This window comes from Sinocyclocheilus anshuiensis, unplaced genomic scaffold (assembly GCF_001515605.1).
Source record: "Sinocyclocheilus anshuiensis isolate Anshui unplaced genomic scaffold, SAMN03320099.WGS_v1.1 scaffold3418, whole genome shotgun sequence".
In the NCBI taxonomy this organism is placed as follows: Eukaryota; Metazoa; Chordata; class Actinopteri; order Cypriniformes; family Cyprinidae; genus Sinocyclocheilus; species Sinocyclocheilus anshuiensis.
The window spans coordinates 70,771-80,355 of record NW_015536713.1 but is presented as its reverse complement, the minus strand read 5'-3'; the positions used below and the strand labels follow the sequence as shown (position 1 = coordinate 80,355).

Sequence of the window (9,585 nt, the reverse complement as noted above, 5' to 3'; positions counted from 1 at the left end):
AAAAAATCCTGGGGGTAAAAAAAAAAAAAATATATATATATATATATATATATATATATATATATTTCCTAAATTTGTATAAAGTGCCCCATGAATAAAACTCAAAATAGAAAATAGATGTGCTATAAATTACACACATTTATTTTCATATCTGTCATAAGTTCCTCCATAGTCCAAAATGCATCGTATTGTCTAAAACAAAAGTTATGACTACATGTTCACATAAATTGATAGTGTTCTGCGCTTCCCCACAATAGGCTACTTTCTAGTCAAGTCCCGAGTCAAGACAGGCAAGTCCAAGTCGAGTTGCAAGTCCGCAACTTTAAGATTCAAGTCTTAAACAAGTCATTAGTGCCCTTTGCCCAAATTAGTGTCTCAGTATTAATTACCATATCAAATTCATAGTCATTTATTTCAGGAAGGCAGGTAGAATATGTTTGACATAGTTACATTTCATATGAGATGGGTGCCCTTAGTAAAACTACTCAAGTTCAATTTAGGGATTGTGCCAAAATAGGACAAGCAGTGAAAAAAAACTATTTTATTAGTAACAGAATAGCAAAGACAACATAATTTCAGAGAAATAACAGCTGCAACATACTTTGCATGTGTGCATAAGAATATATACTTCTAGGTGTTATATTGAAGCCAATGAGCCAATATTTGGAACCTCAATGAAACAGATTTAAAAATATGTGCGCGGAAACGCAGAAAGAACTGCTTTGAAAGAACTAGATGAAATAACTGTAAACTCAGATTTAAATCTCGATTATGGATTAACTTTAAATTTAATGGAGATTTAAATAAAATGCACATGCAAATAAAATATGTAACTGATCGAACAAAAACAGTGTAGATCTGACAAAAACAGGTCTCAGAGGTGTTTATTACAAATTAAAATTAAAGCAGATCGAGTTGGAAGAGAGCGAGGGTCGTGGTGGGATGCGGATCCGTCACTCATGGTGCACCTCGGTGTCAGACAAACAGAAGTAGTGAGGAGTATTTAACAGCAGCGGTCACAGTGATGATGAGGCGAGCTCCAGTGACCCTGCTGGGTGGCGATCAAAGAGGCAGGGCAGCACTTTTCACGAGCGGAGACCACTACTAGACAAATCATGTGATTTTTTTTTGTCGTAAATTGTGTTACTCCAGTAATTTATACTAGCCTATATATCCAGCGCTCCCTAAACGCAGTCTCTGGCTTATTGCCAGTCAAGCACAAGCACTCTGCAGGGACGTGTCTATAACGACTTTGATCTGATCATTAAGTCTTTCCGAGTCACAAGGCTCAAGTCAAGTCTCAAGTCCTTGCTGTCAAAGTCTAAGTCGAGTCTCAAGTCTTCTTTATGTCGAGTCAAGTCGCAAGTCATCAAATTTGGGACTCGAGTCCAAGTCAGGTCTCGAGTCGTGTGACTCGAGTCCACACCCCTGCTTTCTCCCCACGCTGCGGTGCATCACGCAGCTTTGCCAGACAGATTTTGATAGGTGGATACTATAATAAAACAGGCGGTGTGCCAAAGGACCAAAAGGGTCTGCCTCGGTATGGTTTGTGTCAAGCCATTCGTTAATCTGGCTGTTTGATTAAGAGAAAGAAAAATAGTAGAAACACGTTAAGAATCTGTAGAAGAGGATTATGCATGTGAATGAGTTTTTATTTTTTAGGACTTTGTAATGTTTGGTTGACCAATCAGCAGAGAGGGGCGTTTCATTCCCACCCACATGTAGAAAATGAATATTTAAGTTGATTTCTTTTCGGTTCCCAAATGTAAAATCAAAAAAAAAGTAGCCAAAACCTTGATTTTTCATTTTTTGAAAAAATTTACGTGCCGTTAACACTTCAGATTTCAATAAAAAAAATAAAAATAAAAAAAAAATTTAAAAAAAAAAACCCACACAACAAATTAATTATACAAGTGGTTTTATTCTCTCTCGTTTTCCGTACAGAGTCCTGAAACACAATCATGTACAGGGGGACATGTATGTGGTCTCAAATGAATCACCTGAAAGAGGAACAGGAAAGAATCTTAATTACATTGTACAGGGAATTCAGACAGACAGTGAAAAAAAAAAAAAAAAAAAAAAAAAAAGAAAAAAAAATACTTGGCTGATAGTAGTCATAGACTCTGACGACTGCTGGCTTGAGATTTTTCACCACAAGAACCCGTTGCAGTTGCAACTTGTAGGTCATGGGGACGCCATTGGGAATCTGCAAGACAGAAGGGATTAACAGTAGCACATATACAGCACACAGGAATATGGCAGCTAGTGAATATACGGTCTCACCTCTTTCAGATACACTAGGATATGATCATCTCCAGCATCAACCCGTTCCACTAGCGGGGCAAATGATTGGGCTGGAGATCCAAGCTGAGAGGAAAAGATCATGAGGCTCCTTCAGATGTAAACTAAGTATCTTGGGATTTTCCAAATCATCTTAAGACATACGAACCAGTGACGTATCTGCTGTGAAACCTGACAGCAGCTTAATGTCCACTAGAACCATGTTAGTACTTGCTTTTGCTCCATTGTATCTAAAATGTAGAGGAATGAAGGGGTTTAGTCAACAGGAACAAGCAGCATCCCTTTTTAAGAGTCAAACATGAGCTGGTTTCAAGACAGAGACAAAAGTTATTCTTACATCACCGTGAAGTTCAACATGAGATTGGCTCCAAGTGGTCCACAGTCTCCAGTCACCTTAACTTCGATGCTCAGTGTCCTGGCTACTTTAATGGGTGCCGGGATGTTGTAGAAACATGCAGCCTATGATTGCAAAGCAAAACAAAGAATTAGGATAAGCACAACAGAAGCAGAAATAATGAGGTGAAGATGCAGACCTGCACAGACACACAGGTGGATCCGGTTGCTCTAACACTATCTGCCAGGAACATTCTTCAGCAGCTTCTCCTGATACAGCAGCCTGTTGTCCCGATTCACATCAAAGCTATAAGAGTCTCCTCCTACCACTGAGGACTGTACAGTAACCGTGCTGGAACCAGCCAAGCTGAATACCTTAGTGGCGTACACTGACAGAGCATGAAGAGCCACCACAGTGTCCTATAAAACAACCACCAGATTAAAACCTCCAATCAGATATGGAGGTTACTGCTCATGTTTGGTGGTCAGAGTCACCTGGGTGGAGGAGAAGCCTCCATAAGGATTCTGCTGTGCCATGAGCCAGTTGACAATGCGGTTAGCATAGCCCAGATTAGCAGTCGTGAGAGGCTGTACAGAGAGAACCGCCAGCAGCACATAGGAGCTGATCTCCACCGCCAGAGTGTCACCAGATGTAGTCTGAGACCAGTGGAGCTTAGTGCCTTAAGACGAGACAGGACAGAAAGTTGATGCCAAAGAACCTGAACAACATTTCAAATGAGAGACTAGGGAATCTCACCTTCAGAAATGGCACAGTTCTTCAAAGTTGTTAAAAGCTGTGCTTGAGTGCTGATCTCTCCAGCCAGACTGAAGGTGTAGGAGAGCAGAGCCATGGCATAAGTGTTTCCCAGGTTCCCAACAACAGGCCTCAAGCAAGACAGAGCATTGGTAATGATGGGATCCCGAATAACAAATGGAAACTGACTACAGCTTTAAAAAAAAAATAAATTAAAAAAAAAAACCCCATGTATAGCTACTGGTGACTTTGCCATAACGGGGACGTCCATTTCAAACAGTGATGCAGTGATATAGGCGGTCGTGGTCACATTATCACCAACTCCACCCTAAAACGCACCAATATACCATTTAGAAGAATGGTCCCACCTAGTGTCTATTGGTCAGGACTCATTTGAAAGAAAACATGACACCTTCATATCATTGTGGTACAGATTTCCCTGTTGCATAAAACAGCCATCTGGGCCCTGCTTGCTGATCAGCCAATCCTTTGCACTCTGGAGGACATTCGGATCAATGAAGATGAAGTTCCTTGCTAGGCCAAAAGATCTCAGGACGAAGGAAGTCAACCTGGTCATGAAGGAAACTTCATGAGAAACTGAGCAAATGATACCCAAGACTAGAAAAACGGAATGAAACTCACCATGTGTTCGATTCATCGTAACCAAATGTGCTGTATGAACAGTCGCTGTGCCTGTAGTTTAGTTGTCCTTGGTATCCGGTTCAGGTCAAAAACAAATTAGACATTCAAATTGGAAGAATAGGGCCGAATGTCCTTGGCATGCACACTTTGAAAAACTCAATGGATGTGGTCATTGTACCACTCTGAAGGTAACCAATGGCAGTCTGTCGGATGGTTGTAGTGAGCTGCCCAGTGACTTCCAGGTACTGTAGGATGTAAATATTGGGAGCAAGAACGATCATATTTTGTTCTCCACAGCCATATGGCATCTTTAATTATCCAGCCAAATTCTTTAGTGCACGACCCATTATGTCCCCTATGAGAGGGAGAGAAAAATCAAAGGTCAGGGAAAAAAAACCCATGTTTCTCCTGCAGAACACTGTCAGTTTCCCCTCAGTGAACCACTTTACCAAGGACTGAAACAGAGCATTTGGCGGATCCCTGGATCAAATCTGTAGGAAGCATCAGTCTCACATCTTCTGAAACTACACTTCCTGCAGAACAAACAATGAATTAGCAAAGAGCACTAGGTTAAAATGTTCAAAAAAAGTACAAAGAAAAAATTAAATCCCACCCACACACACAACCTTTTGGACAGAGTAACCAACTCTGGGTGTTGGTCCTTTCAACTCCTTCAGCCTACAGAGACAAACACCAAATCAGTAAATCACCATGACAATCAAACTCCAGAAGGCTGGTTAACAAACTGACCAGGACAAGTAGACTTCGTGTGACCACATCAATTCATCCTCTCTGGCACACTCACAATCTCATTGCCACACACATTGCCCTGGGGTTGTACAGCCCGAGCACTGACTAACATTTAAAGTTCCTGCAATGACAGACAGGAATACACGTCAGTTTTCTCCCTCACATACACTGCAGTTTAAAAAGAGTCCAAAACTGACCAAGAACAGAAGCAGTGAAGACCCATTTAAAGGTTTTTCTCCCATTGGCACAGAGACAGGATGAATACGGCTCATTAAATAGTCTAAGAGTGAAGGCCAAGGACCTAGTTGGATTCACTTGAACCTGCCAATAATTATTAAATGCACAATGAGCAAAGACAGGAGGCATCCCCTCTTGGCAGATCCATTATACTGTTGAAATAACTGAACCCAGACCATGATGCATTTGGACAGATAGTTGAAGATTGTGGCCTTCAGCTCAAAAGACTCTCCACGGATGATGGAGTAAGGCAGGGAGAGCTCCAGGAAGAAGGGCTGGAAGACAGTCAGCTGAACTGGAGGAGCCAAGTCAAAACCTTTGGGGGACAAACAGAACGCCTCAGTCTCCCATGTGGTGATTGTGTCAGGAACCTTGAGGGGAACTTGTGGATCCAGTCTCTCTTGAGAGAGAGGAAAGAGGAAAGAAAAAAAAAAAAAAAAAAAAAAAAAAAAAAAAAAAAAAAAAAAACACACAACACGCAGTCAAGCAGTAAAAAGGGGAGGCAGGTAAAACATTTTGGAAAGTGGCTTTAGATGGCATCAACTGCTGAAACTGAGAGACACACTTCACCGACCCCACTTGAGCAAGTTGCCAGATCCACGTTTCTGGAAAGTAAGTCCTGATGGTCACATCAAGAGGGGAACTGTGCTCTCCTCCAGCACTCTCCGCTACTGTAGCAGGAGTCATTTCAGCCATTGCCAAGGCAGCAGGACGACGAAAAGTTCACTGAAACCGTAAGCCATTACATACTAGGACTACAGCAACCAATTGAGGTTTGTCAATTCCCCATGATCAGTTTTAGATAAATCAGGTCTATGCACAATGCAAGGAAAACACGTTATTTACAGTGATTAAAGTTGGCCAGAATGAAAGTTCACGTCGCCCTGAATAACAGAGGTCAAAATACATAGTGTATTCAAATGCAAGATTTACTGATTAAGGCTACAAAAGGCTGGAAGGATATTTAAAAAAAAAATAAATAAAAAATAAAAAAAAAACACCCCTTTTAGCCACAGTAACTACTACATTAAAAATAAGTCCTGTGGCAATTCTTTGATCAAGAGCCTAAAACGCATACAATTACGGAAGTTGCGATAGTAATCCAGGCCTCTGTATATCAGGCAGTGAGGTTCTCTGACAGGCAGATTTGTTGCAATCTTCAGTCCCACACTCGGTCAAGGCAAAAAATTATTATTTTTTTTTATATTTATTTAGTGTATTATATACACGTATGTGCATGTAACCTCAATGAGTATTCAGCCACTAAATGATTATGTTTCCTACCTTGAAAGATTCATAAGCTTGGTCTGCAGGAACAGCCCAACGGGGTCGAATATTCAGGCACTCCTGTTGATCCTCAATACTGAATGGATAATCTGATAATGATTGCACCAGAAGCAAGCTGAAGACCTGAAGAATGGGGAGGGGGCATATCGGTATGTCAACAATGTACTCAAATCCAGATTGTTTAATGACTGCAAACATGAAATCTGATCAGTGGCACAAGGATACCGCTTCAGCACTTAGACGTCTTCCTGGCTCCATGATCGGGACACTCTGATCTACAGCACTGAGGCCACACAAGGATCCTGCTTGAGCAGAGACAGTCAACGTGTTTTCCTCACCAGGAACGGCAGTAGCTGGAGAAAACTGCAGAGACACCTGGAACAATAACCAGCTCACACGCTGTAGGACAAGTCACTCTACCCCTCATGAAGATGCTAGATGTACAAATACCTGGTTTTGGAAACACCTTTCTGTGTCAAAGGATGCACTAGCAGCAACTACATTCTCACTGGGCAGAACACAGAAGGCCAGAATCTGCACTACTGGAGCCATATCAAAACTGACAGACAGCTGGAATGACACTGTGCCACTTGTGACAGTATTAGAAGCCCATGCTTCAACCTTCTCAAATCCATGCAGAACAATCACTACTCTAGATAAGACCTGACAGAAGACAGAACCAGATTGGTACATCAATGGTGCCAGACAGGTGGACTAGTGCAGTAACAATACCACAAAGTAACCACAAAACCAGCATCCACTCACCATATAGATGTCAGCACTGTAGTCACCAGTTTCTCCAACAAAAGAATACTTGATTGTCACTGGATACTTGGCACCACATTTCAGTGGCTGCTCAAGCTTCACTATAGTCAGTTCACTAAAGGTTGGGTTATTGGGAGTAGCAGTTTGAAAAAGACAGTCCTTGTATCTGAACTGAAGAATGGGGACTTGTAACCATAAACGACCTGTGGAGTTGCACTTGCCTGAGGAACAAATTAATGGAATTGGTATCTTGCAAGAGAGAAGTCCATTTAAAAGACAAGGATGAAGAAAATCAAACCACCAGATTCAGATCAGCTTTAGGGAGATCAGCAGTGTTGAGGGAGAAGGCGGCCAGTCCATTCATGTTTGTAGTCAGATTCAGCAGCAGTTTGTGGGGCCATCGGCTACTATCCAGGAGATAGACTGCCTTGCTTGCGATTGGAGTCCCATTGAAATAAGATGCTGAGATCTGTTGGGAAAGATAAAGGTTAGGAAAGGGAACCAATGAGGACTGTCTAATAAGGATTAAGCTTTACTCACTTTTCCGTTAATCATTGATCCATAGGCAAAGAAACCTGGGAGTTCCAAAAACGTGACCTTGCCAACTTCAAACATAATGGACACAGTTGTGGATTTTGACATCACTACACCTGGGAGGAAAAAAAAAAAAGCCACAAACATAAGCGTGTAAACATGAGTCACTGGTTAAAACCTGCCAATAGCTCACCTGTTCCCTCCTCAGTGAGGTTCACGTTAACAAGAAATGAATCTTGCAGACTAGTCTCAAATCTGGTGTTGAAAAACACTGACGTACTGACAGTAAGGGATGCACAGCCTGTGTTGTTCATCTGGTAGCAGAACACAAGTGGTCATACCAAATCAGCCATCTTCAGAAGACAAAACTTCAGAACTAGCAGTAGTCACATACCTTAGCAGTTTTATTCAGGCACAGACGGTTCACCTCTGGAATCACAACATATGGAAATGGCTCACGGCACACTTCCACCAATGCTTGACCAGGTACAGGCTGCCCATATGTGTATCTGGAAAATGTTGTAAGGAAGGAGATCAAGAACTAACAGATCAGTCACAAGACGAGAAATCCAGCATCAGGAAAATAGTGTTTCACTCACTTGCCACAAACGTCAATTTTCAGTCCCACATCTCCAACACAGCACATCTGTGGTGCAGTTACGGTCACATCAAACTTGGGTAAAACTAAAACCAGAAACAACTAAACCCTCAGATCTCATTTTGTGCGGTTGCACATCATACAAAAAAAAGCCCCAAAAAAGTACCATATTTTTTCACTTCAAAAACCTGGGAGATCATTTGGTCACCAATAAAAGCCCTCAGTGTGTACATCCCAACTTGAGCCTCAGGGTTTAACTGGTGAGAAAGCTGCAATATCCACCCCGTTGAAGAGACGTTTGTCCACTGACTGATCCGGTTGTTATGATTGTCCTAGTAAAACAATTAACAGCTTAAACTGCCAAGCTAATGTAAAAGTAAAAAGTGTTCAAGACTGTTCAAAGACCTCACCACCACAACCACCAGACTGTACTGCAAGAAAAACACAGCAATATTAGACATGTACTCAAACACTAATGCAGCAAGTATCATTGGGAAAAAAAATAAATAAATGGACTGAAGCTCATGCGTCTAAAACGACCTGCATTTATTTGTAATATTTTCAAATTAAAGCTCAATGCCAAAAAGAAAAAGACCAGGCCATACCATTTGATCAAGAGGCACAAATTTGGCATCCATGGTAACAACTCTGAAATTAACTGCAAAGATGAGAAATGTCAATAAATGTTCACATTACAACTAATACCATAAGGGACTTTCTATACTCCTAATATTCATCCATAGGTCAGTCACAGCTCACCCGTTTGTTCTGGATTGTAGATGGGTTTGTCTGTTTGGATGAAGGTCAGAGGCAGGTAACGTCTGAACATGACTTTCCTCTCATGTCACTTTGAAGAACCTCCCTTGAAGTACCACCCTCAGTTTCTGCACCGATTCTCCATCTACTTGATGAGCCTGTACAGAGAGAATCATGTTAATACACAATCAAACTAGACAAAAAGGTCCACATGTATGATAACCGACCTGGAAACTAAAGCATCGGTGAAATGCCATCCGAGAGTTCTGCTGCACAAGGAGAGTGGTCATGTTTTTGTCATCAAGCAGAGAAATGGTCATTGCGAGATTCTCGTTGGGTTTCAGAAGACTTGCACACAATTTGACATGAGAGCTGGACTCAATCACTGCAGGAAATGTCACCAAGAAGAACATGTGGAAACATTTAAGCTTCAGAAAGCGTAAGGAATCCACTCAGAACATGTATTTGTGTAGATGTGTGTTCACAGAACGTGGTTGCCAAAGACAAGACTAATAAGAACAGGCACAGCAGTACACTTTTATTCACTTCAGAGATGAATTAATAGTACTTACGGCCCTGATCTCTGTCTATCAACAGCAAACGGTCCTAATCCTTGTCCATCAACAGC

The 9,585-nt window shown here is 41.5% G+C and overlaps 1 pseudogene; it reads right to left on the bottom strand.

Moving 5' to 3' along the window:
* Positions 1-1,931: 1,931 nt before the first annotated feature.
* LOC107655352 (alpha-2-macroglobulin-like protein 1) lies at positions 1,932-9,370 on the bottom strand (annotated as a pseudogene).
* Positions 9,371-9,585: the final 215 nt, after the last annotated feature.